Genomic DNA, 20,030 nt, shown 5'->3' with positions numbered 1-20,030 from the left:
GGGCACGCCGTCGCCTAATCACCAGCAGCCCCGACACGACACATCCGCCCAGCCCCATTGTCAAAGAAGAAGGCCCCTGCCTCCTTGCCTGGCCCCAAAGGCGCCGTTGACATGAGGCTTTGACTACTGTGATATTCAACCCATTCTTCCCCTATCAGCAAACATACGCAAATCTTTTGCATAGTCGCCAAAAAAGAAGGGAGAGTGTCGGTGGAGCAGCGGGGGAGGAAATGGCGGCGGTTGCGGGCGTCACCGGTAGCTCCAGATCCGCGGCCTGCTGCGCCGTGCTGCTGGCGGCCGTGCTGTTCTTCTCCGCACCGGCCACCACAGGTTCGGCTCCTCTCATTCCCACCCACACGGGTCCTTCTCTCCCTCTCTCGAGCCTCGTCGTCGTGACTGGAGCTGGCGAATCGGTATACAGATCCCTATCGCCGGCGTGCATCGCTGAGATGAGGCGGTCGCCCGTGTTCTGTTTGCGTGCGGGTCAATGCTACTCCCGTCCCGCTAGTGTATGGTGGCTTCGATCGCACTGGGTTAGTTCTGTCCGCTCATTTCGAGCTTGTCCGAATCCTGAGGCCAAATTAGGAAGCTATCCGTATCTGTGAGACGAGCGACCTGTCAAGCTTCCCCGCTGCCACTGTCTGCTGATTCTTGTTCTGAACTTGCTCGTGACGACCTCTGCGGCGATAGATCTGTCGAGGAGGGAAGCGAATTAGTAAAAACACATCGCTCAGTTGTTTTGCTGCTAGAAAGTATTCAGCGGTGAACTTCAGCGGATATATAGATCCTGCAAATTGGAATTAGGATATACCATTAGTGGGGCTTGCTTGGGTAGAACAACCCCCCTAACAAAACGTAGAAGGACAAAATGGTCATACGGAAGAAACGTATGCCCACCTCGTATTGTACAGTTGTATCGGGCATACGTATACTTCGCGCATGGCCAAAAAAATGCCACGATCTACTCGCCCGCCCAATCTTCTCGCCCGCCCCATCTGGTCGCCCGATCACAGTAGTTCCAACTGGCCTATCACCGCCGCCGCGGATCGCCGCCGTACGAACCCTGCCCGACGCCGCCCTCGCCGTCCCAACTTCGTCCGTCGCCGCCTCGCACCATCATCGTCCGTGGCCGCCTCTCACCGCCCATCCCAACGTCGTTCGTCGCTGCCTCTCACCGTCCGTCCCAACGTCGTCCGTCGCCGCCTGTCACCGTCGTTGTCCGTCGCCGCCTGTCACCGTCGTTGTCCGTCGCCGCCTCTCACCGTCGTCCTCCGTCGCCGCCCTCGCCGTCCCAACGTCGTCTGTGGCCGCCTCTCACCGTCGACGTCCGACGCCGCCTCCGCACCACGGTCGCCCCCCCCCCCCCCCCCCCCCCCCCGGTCGCGGATCCTGCCAAGCATCCGGCCGGTTGATCGTCGTGCACGTCACCGCCTGAAGGCCGTCGTCGAACGCTGGCGACGTCTACACCGCGGGCCAAGGTTTGTCATCTAAACCTAGCGGGCATGGGGCGGGCATGATGGATAGAAGTGAGGGATAGTTCGTGCATGTACTGATTTAGGGTTTAGGGTTCATCAAAACCTCCTGCCGCAGCGCCGCCTCTACGGACTACCGCATGATTTAGAGAACTATCGTTGCTTTGGGCATGATGCAGTGTACTAAACCTAACACACGATGTTTTGCAGTTCTGTGAGTTAGGCGTGTTGACATGGACGAAGAATCCGCATTCGGGAGGGACGGGAATGTACTGATAAGGTGACTAAGACCGATAACGATAATTTGAACGAAGATGATGACAGCAGCGACAACGATTCCGTCTCGTCATATGATATCTTACCTCCGGAGGATTTTGATAATAATGAACATGGCGCAAATAGCGAAAACGTAAGTGGCGTATATTTTGATTTTATTTTTGAATTTGCAAAGTATGGCATGGCTAACTATATATCTTTGTGTACAAATTTGCAGGAAGATGTGGATGTTGACAATGTGCAACATAGTTGGCAAGAATCATTTGCAGATAACTTGAGCCAGGTTAGTTGATAGATGTTGTACATCGATCAATAGTATGATTTAAATGATAGTAATTGACATATATATTTTCAAATGAATGTTGTAGGAGGAGTCAGATGGTCCTAGCGTTGATCACAATGAGGGAGAGATCGATATTGAGGAGGCTCAAAGGCAGCAGAAGATGCTTGAGACACATTGGAAGGTCATGGCTATGACCTTTCGGTCGCAAGGGGATGCATACATATTCTACAACAATCACGCCAGAGAGCACGGGTTTAGCATCAGGAAACAGAAGGTGAAACGAGGTGCTTCGGGAATGATACGGTACCGGCGGTTTCTTTTCCCCAGGGCAGGGAGAAGACAGAGCAAGTTCATAACCATGGAGGGCCGCAAGCGCAAGCTTAGACCGGAGACTCGTTGAGACTACGGTGCACATATGGTGGTGAAGCTGGACAGAGAACGTGGCGTTTGATTCGTCGCATCATTCGTGGATGATCACAACCACGCGATGGCTCGGCCCGACGAGGTTTGTTTTTTGTGGTCACACAGACGGATTGGAGATGGCCAGAGGGCTGATATATTGGCGATGGAAGCAGCCGGGATAAGAAAGCATATTATAATGGACAACTTCATCAGCAGATACGGTTCGTACGATAAGTGCGGGCTTATCAGGAGGGACATTTACAATCTTTGTTGCAGAGAAAAAATGAAGCTCATTGCAAAGGGTGATGCAGAGACGGCAGTTGGCATTATGAGGAGCAGGAAGGAGAAGGACCCGGAGTTTGTTTTGAGTATGTGCGTGACAAGGAAGGGCGACCGAAGAGTATGTTCTGGTGCGATGCACAGTAGCGGAGGGACTATCAGGACTACGGAGATGTGGTCGTGTTTGATAGCACGTATAAGATGAACAGATACGGTATGCCGTTCGTCCACGTATAAGTCGCGGAGGGCGCAGATGGCTGCTAGGGTGATCGGGGGGGCGGCGTGGATTGGCGATCGTGGAGGCGGCGTTCAGTTAGGCTTTGACCCCCGGTGGACATGCAGATATACGCCGGCCCCATCCATTAATTGTGTTTGTTTTAAAAAAACATTATCGATAATACATTGATTGATAAAAGTGTTTTTTTTCACACTACATTTTTTTACTCCGCAAAATCGCATGAGACTTTTCCCACACGTTGGCATCACCGTCGACAGCACTGACGACAATTTGCATATTTTTCGGCGCTCGATGCTTTTCCTAGGATTTTTCGGTGAAAATGCATGTGATCACGTAGCCCCAGTGCAACGAGCCCCGTTTCGGTCTACCCACTACGGTTTTTTTTGACTCCGCCAAATGGCACGAGACTTTTTCCACACGTTGGCATCACCCTCGACAGCACCCACGCCAATTTTCATATTTTCCGACGCTCGATGCATTTCGTAGAATTTTCCCGATCAAAAACCCCTAAAACACTGGTCGGACGTGACACAACGTTCATTTTGTCTCCGTTTTCGTTCCAACCTTGCGTGGGGCCCTACATCGGCCGTGCCCACATGTACGCACACTTTCGTGCAATTGCATGCATGCGGTCACGTGGACCTTGTGCAACGAGCCTCGTTTCGGTATACCCACTATGTTTTTTACTCCGCCAAATGGCACGAGACTTTTTCCACACGTTGGCATCACCCTCGAAAGCACCCACGCCAATTTTCATATTTTTCCGACGCTCGCTGCATTTCGTAGAATTTTCCCGGTCAAAAACCCCTAAAACACTGGCCGGACGTGACGCGGCGTTCGTTTTGTGTCCGTTTTCATTCATGGGGGCCTATGTTGGCCCTGCACACATGTATGCACACTTTGGTGCCATTGCATGCATGCGATCATGTAGGCCCGGTGCAACCAGCTCCGTTTCTTTGTGCCGGAGAGGGGGTTCCCAACTACTTTTTTTTCCGACTCCGTCCCCAAACTTTTTCCACACCTTGCCATCACCAACCACAACACCCATGACAATTTTCATATTTTTCTGGGGCACGATCATTTTTCTAGGATTTTCCTGGCCAAAATAGCCAAAAACATTGGCCGGATGTGACGCAACGTTCGTTTTGTATCCGTTTTCGTTCATTTCTTGCGTGGGGGCCTATATTGGCCCTGCACACATGTATGCACACTTTGATGCCATTGCATGCATGCGATCACGTAGCCCCAGTGCAACCAGCTCCGTTTCTGTGTGCCGGAGAGGGGGTTCCCAACTACTTTTCTTTTCGACTCCATTAAACGGACCCAAACTTTTTCCACACCTTGCCATCACCAACCACAGCACCCACGCCAAATTTCATATTTTTCCGACGCTCGATGCATTTCCTAGAATTTTCCCGGTCAAAAACCCCTAAAACACTGGTCGGACGTGACGCAACGTTCGTTTTGTCTCCGTTTTCGTTCCAACCTTGCGTGGGGCCCTAGGTCGGCCGTGCCCACATGTACGCACACTTTCGTGCAATTGCATGCATGCAATCACGTGGACCTTGTGCAACGAGCCCCGTTTCGGTCTACCCACTACGGTTTTTTGACTCCGCCAAATGGCACGAGACTTTTTCCACACGTTGGCATCACCCTCGACAGCACCCACGCCAATTTTCATATTTTTCCGACGCTCGATGCATTTCCTAGGATTTTTCCGGTGAAAAACGCCTAAAACACTTACCGGACATGATGCAACGTTTGTTTTGTGTCCGTTTTCGTTCCAACCTTGCGTGGGGCCCTACGTCGGCCGTGCCGACATGTACGCACACTTTCATGCAATTGCATGCATGCGATCATGTGCACCTAGTGCAGCCAGCTCCGGTTCGTTCTGCCGGAGGGGGGGGGGGGTTTCCCAACTATGTTTTTTTTTGACTCTGCCAAATTGCACGAAACTTTTTCCACATGTTGGCATCACCGTCGACAGCACCCACGATAATTTGCATATTTTTCCGGCGCTCAATGCCCCGACGTTACAAAGAATGGTACGCCAATTTTTTTACAGAGAATAAAAGTGGTTGCCCGAGTCTTGTCTGAATAACCTATGTTGTTTTTTATTCGTAAGTGCGTGCCACAAAAATTGATAAGTGATTTGTTTATGTTTCCTCAAAATATTTATGTAATAAATTTGTATTTTGTACTGTCCTATGTGAAATAGTCTGTAGTTTCAAAATTCCGTTTATTTTGTTTGCTGTCGTTTCATGATGATGATGCCATTGTATGTGTTATACTACCTGGGTTGACCGACGTGGTGAAAAAACGCACCCGGCCGTGTTATTGTCTCATGCCATGTTTTTGCCGTGTTATTATTGTCTCATGCATGTTTTTCACATACACGTCGCCACAAACCCGCGCATGCACAGAAGATCGCACCCACCGAATCGCACCTACCTCATCCCAGCCAACCAGCGCCTCCCTTGGATCCCGCCACCACGCACCGACCGGATCAGCCTCGCTCCCCGCGCCCAGTGACTCTGAGCCGCCCCACCGCATCCTCCTTGATCTCCCCGCCCCCATGCACGCCTCCAACACGTCTCCCGCAACGTCCACAGCCTCCTCGATCTCCCCGTCCCCATGCACGCCTCCGACACGTCTCCCGCAACGTGTACTGCCCATTCAGCGCCCACACACAAAAAATTGCCCGACCGCGATACTGGACAGGCGACTCAGGACGGCAACACACGGACCAGCATGTGGGTCCAACAGGGCAGTGACATTTCAGAGGCGTTCAACAGCTACTGCACGCCCGGCTATTTAAGCCGCTCCTCACTCGCCCCTGATACGTCTCTAACGTATCTATAATTTTTTGATTGTTCCATGCTATTATATTATCCATCTTGGATGTTTTATGGGCTTTACTATGCACTTTTATATTACTTTTGGGACTAACCTATTGACCCAGAGCCCAGTGCCAGTTTCTGTTTTTTTCCCTTGTTTCAGTGTTTCGCAGAAAAGGAATATCAAACGGAGTCCAAACGGAATGAAACCTTCGGAAAAGATATTTTTGGAAAGAAAGCAATATGGGAGACTTGGAGTGCAGGTCAGGGAATCAACAAGGAAGGCACGAGGCAGGGGGCGCGCCCACCCCCCTAGGCGCGCCCTCCACCCTCGTGGGCCCCTCGTGGCTCCCCTGACGTATTTCTTCCGCCTATATATATCCATATACCCTAAAACGATCGGAGAACAGATTAGATCGGGAGTTCCGCCGCCGCAAGCCTCTGTAGCCACCAAAAACCAATCAGGACCCTTTTCCGGCACCCTGCCGGAGGGGGGATCCCTCACCGGTGGCCATCTTCATCATCCCGGCGCTCTCCATGACGAGGATGGAGTAGTTCACCCTCGGGGCTGAGGGTATGTACCAGTAGCTATGTGTTTGATCTCTCTCTCTCTCGTGTTCTTGATTTGGCACGATCTTGATGTATCGCGAGCTTTGCTATTATAGTTGGATCTTATGATGTTTCTCCCCCTCTACTCTCTTGTAATGGATTGAGTTTTCTCTTTGAAGTTATCTTATCGGATTGAGTCTTTAATGATTTGAGAACACTTGATGTATGTCTTGCGTGGGATAACCGTGGTGACAATGGGTTATTCTATTGATTTACTTGACGTATGTTTTGGTGATCAACTTGCGGGTTCCGCCCATGAACCTATGCATAGGGGTTGGCACACGTTTTCGTCTTGACTCTCCGGTAGAAACTTTGGGGCACTCTTTGAGGTTCTATGTGTTGGTTGAATAGATGAATCTGAGATTGTGTGATGCATATCGTATAATCATACCCACGGATACTTGAGGTGACATTGGAGTATCTAGGTGACATTAGGGTTTTGGTTGATGTGTGTCTTAAGATGTTATTTTACTACGAACCCTAGGGCTGTTTGTGACACTTATAGGAATTGCCCAATGGATTGATCGGGAAGAATAACTTTGAGGTGGTTTCGTACCCTACCATAATCTCTTCGTTTGTTCTCCGCTATTAGTGGCTTTGGAGTGACTCTTTGTTGCATGTTGAGGGATAGTTATGTGATCCGATTATGTTATTATTGTTGAGAGAACTTGCACTAGTGAAAGTATGAACCCTAGGCCTTGTTTCCTATCATTGCAATACCGTTTGTGCTCACTTTTATCATTAGTTACCTTGCTGTTTTTATATTTTTAGATTACAAAAACCTATATCTACCATCCATATTGCACTTGTATCATCATCTCTTCGCCGAACTAGTGCACCTATACAATTTACCATTTTATTGGGTGTGTTGGGGACACAAGAGACTCTTTGTTATTTGGTTGCAGGGTTGTTTGAGAGAGACCATCTTCATCCTACGCCTCCCACGGATTGATAAACCTTAGGTCATCCACTTGAGGGAAATTTGCTACTGTCCTACAAATCTCTGCACTTGGAGGCCCAACAACGTCTACAAGAAGAAGGTTGCGTAGTAGACATCAGCCCCCGCTTTCGAGGTGGGACTAAACACTGAGTGTTGCCCCGCACGGGCGAGGGGAGGGGGGCGTGGGCCGTGGGCCATGGGAGGGGCCGAGTGGCGCCCTGCCTCTATGGGCCGAACTGGGCCGGCCGGTGACAGCGCAGAAAACGGCCTCCTGAGCCCTGCGGCGGCCGCGTGCACTGAGGGACGCGTTGCAGCGCGATTTTAGTCCCACCTCGGAAGCGGAGGGGCGCGAGGAGCGACTTAAATAGCTGCCTCCGCCCCCTCTTTCGAACTCCTCTGCTATTACTCACCACTGCCCCGTTGCACCCCGATGTTGGGCCCTTTAGTGGGGTCAATCAGCCGCCCGAGTCGCCTTCGGGCTTGATTTGGGTATGTTCTGTAAGCTACTATGGCTCAACATCGGTGGTTGGGCATTTTTTTAAGTAACTTAAATTTTTTGCCGGTATTTCATGTGTTTACTTCATCTTTTTTACTTTCATGTGTTTACTTCATCTTTTTACAAAATCGAAATATCCCATTAATAACAAAAACATTTTCAATAACGGATACATTATTGAAACCATTCCAATACTCATTAAAGCAACATAATTTCGTTCATATTTAGGATATTTTACATTCGAACAAAATTTTACATGAAAAAAGATTAACACTAAAACAAATCTAACTACTCCTCCTCGCTACTCACAAGATCAACCACTACGGTCTAGCCGCTGTCTTCACCGCCGTCTTCGCTGCCGTCTAAGTCATCGGAACTGTCGAAGTATCCGAAAAATTCCTCCGCGGTAGACGACGGTTGCGCTAGTGTATCGGTCGACTCCCTGATCGCCTGCCAGTATCCCGGCTCGTCTGCCGGGTCCCTCGGGTCAACAACATCCGCCGGCGGCATCCAACTGGTCTCCGACGTGGAGTTCCGGATAGCTCGGATGAAACCCGGCGACTCCAACGGGTCGCCCTACTCTTGCATCGCCGCCAGTTCCGGCGGGATGTGAAACTCAGGGGCGGCCGCTGGAGCGGCGGGAGCGGCCGGCGCACCTGCGCGAGCGCGCCGACCGGCACGGGCCTGCACTACCGGGACGGCGGGGGCGCAAGGGGCGCGTTTGGAGCGTCCGCGCGATTGCCTCGGGACTTGTAGAAGGCGACGACGGTGTCGAAGTCGCGGCCTTCTCAAAAGTCCCTGCGACCTTGGGGGTTCCATGGACCAGGTTGTGCGGGCCCCGGCGTGGCATATCCATCGGTGGTGACGTGCCAGCCGTTTGCTAGGCGACACGACGGCGACACGGGGATGCCATGCCGGTAGATATCTACCGTCTGCGGCCCGGTGAGGCTAGAGGGCCACTAACCGCCCGGTGCGGCGCCGCGACCACCACCTCTGCCGCCGCCTCCACGACTGCTGCCGCCGCCTCCACCGCCGCTGCCAGAGCCTCCCGCCCGGCGACTGCTCCCTGCGCCTCCACTGCCGCCTCCCCAGCCGAACCAACGACGGCCGAAACAACCGCGTCCACGAGGCATCGCGTCGGAGAGAGCCGCGCCGCCGGCAGTCCGATCTAGGTTTCAATGTGTGAGGAGAGCGCGGGTCGGGGCGGTTTGTGCGTGATTTATGCATGGAACGCGGGGGACGTTGGACGGGCGCGGGGAACGAGGGCGTTGGGGGCGGTCGACGCGAGGCGAGGCCGCAGCGGAGCAGCGATGCACGGTGGCCGAGGCGGAAGCGGGCGGCGCGGCAGGCGGCAGCGGGGGGGGGGGGGGGGGGGAGGGGGCAGCCGATGCGCGGCGGCCGAGGAGGCAGCGGGCCGGCAGCGCGGCAGGCATCAGCAGGGCAGCGGGGCAGGCCATGCGCGGCGGCCGAGGCGATAACCGCGCCATGCATGCATGCATGCATCTCCGCGGCGTGTAGCGCGCGGTTTGACTCGTGTCGTGGGGGTGGGGGCGCATCGAGACGGCGTTTGCGGGCTGACGGGACGACCGGATGAAAAAAAAACATATTCATATACGTACAAGATTACGGGCTGGGCGGGCGGCCTCTTTTCCTCATTATGCCCATCGTGCCCTTCGTTATGAAGGGGTATGGGACAATCTTAGCCGTTTTTGTGTTGGAGGGGGTCAACTGAAGCGGAAGTGAACATTAGTTTGTTTCCATATATATCTCACATCTGCACCCTTTGTTTGTTTGTTCACGCAGACGCTTATGATTCGCTGGATCCAAATGGCAACATCACGATAAAATGGGATATCATTTCGTGGACTCCGGATGGTTATGTTGTAAGTAGCACCTCTTCACATCAACAGCTCTGTCTTTCATCTCAACCTAGCCACCAAGTACAATCATCAGCAGATTATGGACATCTAGTCACCCCGAAGCTGTATCATGATCCTTTTTCCAAACTCGTCATGTGTAGGCAACAGTCACAATGACCAACTACCAGCAGTTCCGAACCATTTCTGCACCCGGGTGGCGGCTAGGGTGGTCGTGGCGAAAGAAAGAGGTCCTCTGGTCGATTGTGGGGGCTCGGGCAACTAAACGGGGCGATTGCTCAAAATTCAAGCGCAGCCGTCCCCATTGCTGCAAGAGAGATCCGACGATTGTCGATCTTCTTCCAGGCACTCCATTCAACCAGCAAGTTGCCAATTGTTGCAAGGCAGGAGTTCTAAAGACATTTAACCAGGACCCAGGAAATGCTGCTTCCTCCTTTCAGATTGCTGTAGGCCTTGCTGGGACTACCAATAGGACGGTTATTTTGCCCAAAAAAATCACTCTCAAGGCTCCAGGTCAGCGGTACACTTGTGGGCGTGCTCTTGTTGTCGTGCCTACCAAGTATTCTTCCTCGGGCAGGCGCAGGGTAACCCAAGCTTTCAGTAAGTTGCCCACTTATTGCTCTTCACTGCTTGCTCTATATTGCTTTAATACTTTGCGCAAATGCATTAGCTTGCTAAACCAGTTGAACTAAACACATCTTAATACCTGTTTTGCATGTTTCTGCTCCTTAACCATGAATGAATGCTATGTTATTATATGTGTAGGATTAGTGAACGGAGTGAGACCATTGAAACGAGAAGTGATTTGTTCTTGAAAAAGGAGATGAGTTCATCACCTAGAATCGATGTTAGCTGGTATTTATTTGAAAATAAGTCACCGCTAAGCCTGATAATATCTTAACTAGTTTTCTTTGCTTGCTAATAATGCATGTCAAATGCAGGAAACATCGGATTGGTTCCATATATGTTTTTATGCTTTATTGCTGTTAATGTTCTTTATTTAGTGGGTATTAACAAAATAAATTCTGTATTTGTAGTGTCATGGGATGTAACCTGCACATAATCCCAATTTCTTGCTCGGAAGACTCCAACCAAAGGTTTAACAATCCGCAGAGATTATAGGACGACAGCAATTTCCGTCAAGTGGATGACTTAAGATTTATCAATTCGAGGGAGGCATAGGTTGAAAGTGTTCTCTCTACAACAACCCTACAATCAAATACAAGGAGTTTATTGTGTCCCTAACACACCTAATAAAGTTGTTGACTGTATAAGTATAATAGTTCAGCGAAGAGATCGATAATTTGCGTTATAGATCGATAGTTTGGACGATAATAATATTTTTATATTTTTGAAATAAATATGGCCAACAAGGTAAACAGTAGTAAGAGTGAGTAAAACGATATCTCAATGCTTGGAAATAAGGGCTAAGGTTTATATTTTCACTAGTGCAAACTCGATATATTTAACATTGTTAAACTATATCATATATCCTCTAAAAGTGCGGTAAAGAATTACTCTAAAGTTCCTTTTTTGTTAGGATGAGATAGCGTAGGTATGGCTAGGCACACCTTTAAGTTTTTCTTTCTAGTCTTGATCCATAGGACAACCCCAACGTCACCTTAGACAACCCTAGAAATTATATGAAACAATCACCTCTTGACCTTAATCGTTCTAATCTAGTATCCATAGAGTCACGCCAATGTCACTGCATGCATCTTCGAACATTATCTCATTGATTCCCAACAGATTCAGTTCAACATAAAGAAACTCATAGCAAGAGCAAGATGCAATTCACTATAAACATAATATGAAGGGATATATCACATAATTCAAATTCATTAACAAAGTCCCATGATCACAATCATTATGAAAACTTTCATAATAAGGGAGAGAGATAGAACACATTGCTACTGGTACAAAACCTCAACCCGAGGATGGACTACTCCCGCATCATCATAGGACACAACACGACATGATGGATAGGTTGATAAAGATCAAACCCCCCCCCCCCCCCCCCCCCCGCTGGTATATCTGTAGCCAGATATAGCAAACCCCCCCCCCCCCCCCTAAACGTCCGCAGACGCACCCGAATATAACAAATCCGCCCTCCTAAAGATCCGCCGATGCGTTCGCGAACAGTGAACGGTCAGCCCTCTTATGGCCGCGTCCACAACCGGACACCTTAAGTCCGGCCACTCAAAACCATGCTATCCATGCAACGTGAGAAACTATGTTGATCATCATACTGATGAGGAATGGAAGATGACCTGGATGACCAATGGAAAACAGATGACTGCTAAGTGGAAGGACTTCATGGATTTCCTCCACGTACCTGATGAGGGGCTCAACACGCATGTTGGTGTTCGCCCTCATGCCAACCCCGAGTCAGCTAGCAAGAACAGGCTCCAGCAGTACCTTGTTGAGAAGAAGCTTCCCAATGACAAGAAGACGTGGGTGCTGAAACCATTCCTTAACATCATGCACCGGATCTTCCGCAACTCCCTCTTTCCCCGCATTGGTGACAAGAACAAGGTGCATGCCTATCTTGTGGATATGATGCTCATCTATGAGGAGGCGCGTCTCTCTTAGACTCAACCTCTTGACGTCTCTCACATCATGTGGTGCGAGCTTCGGTTTGCGGTGTTCAACCGTAAGGTACCCATCTATGGACCTTACCTGTTTCTCTTGATCTCGAAGACCTGGGAGAAGCTCTATCCTCATGACGAGTTTCTTGCCCCAGACTGGATCCGTCACGACCCCATCAAGCTCCGCATCAAGCCCCAGTGGGCTAACACCACTACTCGTGCTGAGGAAGAGGCTGCTAGGATGGATGTCGATGAGGAGGAGATTGAGGAGGAGGAAGCAGATGAGGACAGCTCTGCTGGGTATGCCCCTCCCTCTGCTGAGCCATCATGGGCTAAGAAGCTGAAGGCCAAGATGAAGGCCTTGTTCTGCATGCAAGCCAAGGGGCAATACAGGACTCATGTTGCTTCCAAGGAGAGTCGCCGCCGCGACAAGAGGATCTTGAGGACGTTTGGTGAGGACATATCCAGTGGGTCCGAGAAGCACATCACTCCAGAGGCCGAATGGATGGCGAAGCAGGGGTATCAGTGGACTGAGTCTGAGGAGGAGCCTATCCCCGCTGCCGAGTCTGACGAGGAGCGTGACGAGTGATCACTTCAGCTTGAGCCACCACTTGTGTCGTAGGTGTCCTCTCTGCCTTTTTGGTGGCTCGATGCCAAAGGGGGAGAGAGTGTAGGATTTGCGAGTCGTGTGTCGTGTTTTCGTCTTGTCGCCTTGCTTTCGTTCCTTTGAACCTCGTTTGCTTTGGTTTGGTTTGTGCTTGTGAGACCTTCCTTTCGTATGGTGTAAGACATATGCACTCTACCGTACCTTATTGGGCCTATGCTATCTTGTGCACTTTACTTTATGCTCATAGTTATTATCTTGCTTAGTGTTAGCTTTATTGTTGCAAGATATGCCTTGTCTATAAAATATAGGGGGAGTGTTGATCCTATTATGTGTGCCGTGCAGTCCAAAGCACTTCTCTTGATAGCACACATCTAGGGGGAGCCCGTCTATATTTTATAGATGTGGGGTTTGCCCATGTTCGTTCTTTATCTCCCTTTGTGCAAATCCCGTATTGTCATCAATCCACCAAAAAGGGGGAGATTGTAAGGGCATATTTATCCCTTAGTTGTTTTGGTGTTTGATGACAATGCTTTTGCGGACTAATCGTGTGCATGGAATATTTCATACATATCATGACTAGGCACAAGATGATTTGATGCCCCTCAAAGACTATTGAAGACGGCGTTTCTCTACGTTTCTTTTCGGTGGATTTGAGTCGTAGGAAAGCCGTACTATTAAGAGGGGGTCCGCTTTGGAAAGGTTTGGGTGGAATCATCACGTACACGTCTACTTCTTTTGCACCACCTTTCCTTGGGCACTTTGGAGCATCCTCCGTCCTTTCTTGTCTATGCAAAATGTCGTGTTGTTGAACTGGGGCATGCGGTAGTACTGCTCCTCGGAGCGGTAGTACCGCAGGCCCTTGCGGTAGTACCAGCCTCTGGCGTGGTAGTACCGCAAGTGCCCACGGTAGTACCGCACCCTCTGGCCAGGCGCTGCTGCTAGTGCGGTAGTAGGGGCGGATGTAATTTTTTACATCCGCACCCTACGCGGTAGTACCGCGCCATGGGCGCGGTAGTACCGTGCGCTCTGGCCAGACTCAGCAGCATGAGCGGCAGTAGGGGCGGATGTAATTTTTTACATCCGCGCCCCACGCGGTAGTACTGCTCCACGCTTGCGGTAGTACCATGTTGGATTTTTGCATGGATCAAAACTCAGCGGAAGTTGCCACGGATATATTTTTATATGTCCGTGCCTTCCCAGCCCAGTCCAATGCTGCCTTGCGGTAGTACTGCAAGGGGGCGCGGTAGTACCGCGCCAGCGGTTCTACCGCTCCATGCCTTAGCGCGTCAGGACAGGACTTAGGCTCTGCCGTGGCTGCGGTAGTACCGCGGTCCACTGCGGTAGTACCGTGAGACCGTGCGATAGTACCGCTCGTTTGGTGCGGTAGTACCGTAGGTCGCGGGCTGGTTAAGTGGATAACGGCTGGATTTGTTCTCTCACTATATAAGGGGTGTCTTCTTCTCCGAGTTGACCACCTCTTCCATCCCTAAGCTCCATTGTTGCTCTAAGCTCCATTTTCTCCCGATATCTCTCCCTAGCCAATCAAACTTGTTATTTTTCTAGGGATTGGTTGAGAAGGCCCCGATCTACACTTCCACCAAGAGAAATTTGATTCCCCCACTAATCCCTTGCGGATCTTGTTACTCTTGGGTGTTTGAGCACCCTAGACAGTTGAGGTCACCGCAGAGCCATATTCCATTGTGGTGAATCTTTGTGGTGTCGTTGGGAGCCTCCAATTAAGTTGCGGAGATTGCCCCAACCTTGTTTGTAATGGTCCGGTCACCGCCTCCAAGGGCACCAATAGTGGAATCACGACATCTGGCATTGTGTGAGGGCGTGAGGAGAATACGGTGGCCCTAGTGGCTTCTTGGGGGGAATTGTGCCTCCACACCGCTCCAACGGAGACGTACTTCCCCTCAAAAGGAAGGAACTTCGGTAACACATCCTCGTCTTCACCGGCTCCACTCTTGGTTATCTCATGCCTTTACTTGTGCAAGCTTATTTGTGTTATATCCCTTGCTTGCTTGTGTGCTTGTTGTTGTTGCATCATATAGGTTGCTCACCTAGTTGCATATCTAGACAACCTACTTTGATGCAAAGTTTAAATTGGTAAAGAAAAGCTAAAAATTGTTAGTTGCCTATTCACCCCCCCTAGTCAACTATTCGATCCTTTCAATTAGTATCAGAGCCTCGTCTCTTTATTAAGGACTTTGCCGTCCGAAGAGTATGGTTGACACCGTAGAAAGTGGAGAGGAGCACTTCAGTGTGAATCCAATCTTGTCTACAGCCGATGGGGGAACCGCGGTCTCTCGTGAGGAATTCAATGTGGCTTTGGACACATTGAAAACCTCCATGACGACCGAGGTTGAAAGCATGTTTAACAAATTCTTAGAAGGGCTTAAATTTTCCACGGCACCGATGAAAGTGGGTGATCCCACTAACAAGGTGACGGATGCTAACTCCGACAAGGGGGAAGCTACTAGTGAAAAGGCTCCTTCTTCTAGTGGTAAAAATGGCAACAGCATCTTTGCCCATGTGGATCCTCCGCTTACTTATGGTGGACCGATTCCTTCCACTCATTTGAATCATGCCGGTCCTCCCCCTAAGATTGTGAAAAATGAGGATTTTGATTCTTGGGTTTATTGCTTTAAGCGTCATTTAAACCATGTTAATACTAATCTTTGGAGAATCACTGAAAAAGGTTTTTATCCGCCTGACCGAAGCAACTTCACCCCTAGAGAAGCCGCGGATAATCAATTCAATGAGAATGCTCTCTTCATCATCCAAGATGCAATTCCACCCGAAGATCTTGCTCATCTTCGGCCCTTCACCGTGGCCAAGGATGCTTGGCGCCATGTTGTTTCCCTCTACAGGGGAAGCGCAAGCATTCAACGCTCCAACTATGAAGTGGTGCAAGACGAAGCCGATGAGTTTGCAATGAAAGAAGATGAATAACCTCGTGAGCTTTATCGGAGATTAACTACTCTCGCGGTCTCACTCCGAGATCATGGGAGCAAGGATGCGGATGACAATTGGATCACACTACAAAAAAAAGACACATCCGTGACATTTTGGGCCAAACGAATTTTTTCTGTCATACTTATGACACTTCTATAAAATAATTGTGACAAAATCCAGTGTCATCATAGATGTGGTGGGGTCCTACTTCTATGACAAAAAATCATGACAGAAAATGGGATTTTCGTCCTGGGCGGGCCGGAGACGCAGCTGCATGACATTCTTTGGGCCGTCCATGATGGAAAAAACCATGGTAGAAGCGAGGGCGAGGAAAATATCGGGGAGTTCCCGGTTACGGTGGGTGGTCGGGACCGAGCGATGCACGGAGGTTTGCGCGTTTCTCTCGTACACGTACGCCCGTGGGTGCGAGGCGTTGGGCTCTAACTGAAACCAAGTGAGGCGTTCGCTTACTAAACCCGAGCGATTGCACTAGCTACATTACTGAACCCGAGTGATCGATCCCTGGCTGTTAACTGAACCCGAGTGATTCCTTTGCTACTGCTGCTAACTGAAGCCAATCGGTGCTGTCTCTGGATGAACAGTGAGCATTGTTGAGGGGGTTTGGATGAATAGTTACCGGTGGGGGGTTGGATGAACGGGACCCCGTGGTAGTAGAGGCCGTTGCCGCTGGATGAACAGTACCCCGATCGATCGAGCCGGTGGATGAACAGGACCCCGTGGAGGGCTGGATGAACAGGACCCCATGGAGGGCTGGTTGAACAGTAGTCGGTGGAGGGCTGGTTGAACAGTAGCCGGTGGAGGGCTGGATGAACAGTAGCCCGTGAAGGGGTGCTCGAACAGGACCCCGTGGAGAGGGCTGGTTGAATAGTAGCCGGTGGAGGAGCGTGCGGTGGAGGCTGGATGAACAGGAGCACGTGGATGAACAGTCGCAGGTGGAGGCTAGAGGAGGTCGACGGTGGATGAACAGTAGCCCGTGGAGGTAGTCGACGGTGGAGATGAACAGTATCCCGTGGAGTCCTGTTTTGCGGTACGCCACACCCCTCCCGATGAACAGGACCCCCGTTTCGACCGTAGTGTTCCAACACAAGTCCGTTTCCTTCGTTTTGCGGTACGCCACACCCCTTCCGATCAACAGGACCCCGTTTCGACCGTAGGAGGTCTGTTTCCTCCGTTTTGCGGTACACCAGACCCCTCCCGATGAACAGGATCCCGTTTCCACCGTGGCCGATCGCATACAAGGCCGTTTCCTCCGTTCTGCGGTACGCCAGGCCTCGTTTCCATCGCCTGTTCCATCCAAGCCGGTTGGCTCTCGATGAACACGACGACGACGCAGTTTCTCCGTTCTGACCCAGCCATGTACACGAGCCTTGGCCGTACGTATGCGCGAGTAGGCGTTCGAGACCCCGCCCGTATGTACGTATGTGGCCGTATTTTCTTTCTTGCAACATGGCCGCTGTACATGCGCGCCTCTACTACCACACGTGCCCTTCCTTGCACGGCCACGGTTCATCACTGCAGCCTGCAGACAGACCGATCGACCAGTATGTACGTACACGTTCGGCCAGAATGACAACGCTACGTACGCTTCGACCGGGTGGGTCTCGACAGTCAGGCACTTCCTTGCATGCAAAGATGTAGCTGGTGGGTCCCAGCAGTCAGGGGGCGAATCGTTTTTTTTTACCCGTAATATGGACGCACTTCCTTGCGTGCGAAGATGTAGCTGGTGGGTCCCAGCAGTCAGGGGGCGAATCATTTTTTGCCTGTAATATGGGCGCACTTCCTTGTGTGCGAAGATGTAGCTGGTGGGTCCCAGCAGTCAGGGGGCGAATCATTTTTTTGCCTGTAATATGGGCACACTTCCTTGCGTGCGAAGATGTAGCTGGTGGGTCCCAGCAGTCAGGGGGAGAAAAATCTATTTTTCAGGGTAAAAAGGATGCAGTTGCATGCATGCGTCCATGGGCCTGGTGCGTCCCCACTGTCAGCCTCTCACGTACGGTCATCTTCCAATGACTCTCGGTTGTTGACCACATTGACCACACCATGCCGAGCGCACCAAGGCCGGTGGACGACGGCGAGGCCCCAGACTGGAACGACCCAGAGATGGGGAAGACGCGGCAGTGGAGTCGCACATGGAGAGGAGTGGGAAACTTGACTGGTTCGGGTGCGCGGCAGCACTGCCGCGGTGCCGCCCACGGGAGACACGAGCAAGAACAGAGGTTGAAGAAGGAGCACGGCTGTTGGATTAACATCCAACGGTCCAGCTGCAAGAATCATTTGTTGATTAAGTTGACAAAGCCCTGCGTACACGTCCGCTTAGTAGGCCCACAAGTCAGCCACCAAATCTGATGAGTCCCATCTGTCAACGGGAGGAATATTTTTTTCTCATAACAAGGAGGCACTTCCTTCCGTGCGAAGATACAGCTGGTGGGTCCCAGCTGTCAGGGGGAGGAAACAGCTTAATAAGGAGGAACTTTCCTTGCGTGCGACCATGGACCTCGTGGGTCCTAGCCGTCAGGCTCTCCACGTACAGTCCTCTTCCGATTACTCTCGTATGTTGACCACACCACGCCAAGCGCACCGAGGCAGTGGACGACGGCGAGGCCCCAGACTGGAACAACCCGGAGATGGGGAAGACGCGGCAGTGGAGTCGCAGACGGAGAGGAGTGGGAAACTTGACTGGTTCGGGTGCGGGGTGGGCCTACACTCGGCAGAGAATAACAGGAGGTGCGGAGTGGAGGGATGGCCTGGCCATCGGAGGGGTAGCGTTTCACTGAGGCGCGCAAAACAACGCCGCTGATGCCGGAGGCTGGAGCAGGCGGTCCCGGCGGCGCTGGGGGAAGAAGACGAGAGATTGAAGAAGAATGCCGGCCGTTGGATGTAAATCCAACGCCTTCTTAGGCTTCGACCTACTGACCCACATGTCAGCCAGTCCATTTGTGTTTTTAGTCCATTTGGTGGGTGGTGAAACAATGATGTAGCATCTATGCAGCCCGTTTATATATATGGTAGAATTTAAAGCCCATTTGCATTTTTCTCGAAATTCATGGACTTGCTGGGCTGGGTGAAAATATCATGTTGGGATAGACGGAGAAATGTTATAAAAACATAAACACATGATTGCACGTCTATTACTGCATTGGTCAGTAAAGTCTTTGCAAGCTTATGTACGCAATCACTAGGAGTTAACTTGCCAAGTTATATATAAACAATTATTATTATTATTTTGTAAGAACTTTCAACTTACAAAATAAAATATCATGGGACAGTTGAGTTGGTTCTAGGAAAAATTACTGGGAGAAAACTCAGTTTACATCGAAAAAGAAAGTGGGAGAAAATTCAGATATAGGATTAATGAAAACGAAAAATAAAGGAAGTGGGAAGGTCTATAAAATGGTTGGACGAATGACAAGTTGAACGGAAACCTATGTTGTTTCTAATATGTAATAAAATAAGATATAAATATAGGTTCAGTTTTGCATTCTTATAGAAAACATAGGTTCAGTTTTGCATTCTTATAGAAAAATAGAACTGAGCTGTGCGTCGTCTTGAAAAAACAAACATAACTTGGGCTGCTGATGTTATAGACAAGCTAGGTTGGGAGGCCCGGAGGCCGCTTGATACCTGCTGGATCCAAAAAATGTTGAAACATGTCGTGGGCTGCCCATGTTAAACAACAAAACCTAGGCCATGGACCTGGTGGGCCCGGGACTGTCAGCCTCTCAACGAACAGTTGTCTCCCAATTCCTCTTGTTCTGCTGAGCATGTTCGGAACGACAGACGGCGGCGCCGCGGCTAGAGCACCAAGGCGGAGGACGACGTCGAGACCTCGGACCGGACGAACCAGAGCGGGGGAAGACGCAGGCGGAGGGGAGTACAAGTGTTGACTTGTTCGGGTGCAGGGTCGGCCGGCGGAGCTGCTGCCGCCGGACAATGTGTGGTAGTAGAGGGATGGCCTGGCCAACTCCATAGGCTATGATGGCCAACCGCTGTATACGAAGAGGACGAAAGATTGAACAAAATAAAGAAATACAAATGGATAGGTGGTTGGTCCCATATGTCTGTGTACGAGACCTGCTGGGTCCACCTGAGGAGGGGAATATGTTGGGAGGAAGGAGATTCAAAGCACGGCAGCCGAGTGAACTAGTTT

At 50.7% G+C, this 20,030-nt stretch overlaps 1 pseudogene; it reads left to right on the top strand.

Annotated features, from left to right (window-relative positions):
* Window positions 1–215: 215 nt before the first annotated feature.
* Window positions 216–10,865, top strand: LOC109783719 (COBRA-like protein 3; annotated as a pseudogene).
* The last annotated feature ends 9,165 nt before the right edge of the window (window positions 10,866–20,030 follow it).

This window comes from Aegilops tauschii, chromosome 5, assembly GCF_002575655.3.
Source record: "Aegilops tauschii subsp. strangulata cultivar AL8/78 chromosome 5, Aet v6.0, whole genome shotgun sequence".
Taxonomy (NCBI): domain Eukaryota; kingdom Viridiplantae; phylum Streptophyta; class Magnoliopsida; order Poales; family Poaceae; genus Aegilops; species Aegilops tauschii.
This window is presented reverse-complemented; position numbering and strand designations above follow the sequence as displayed.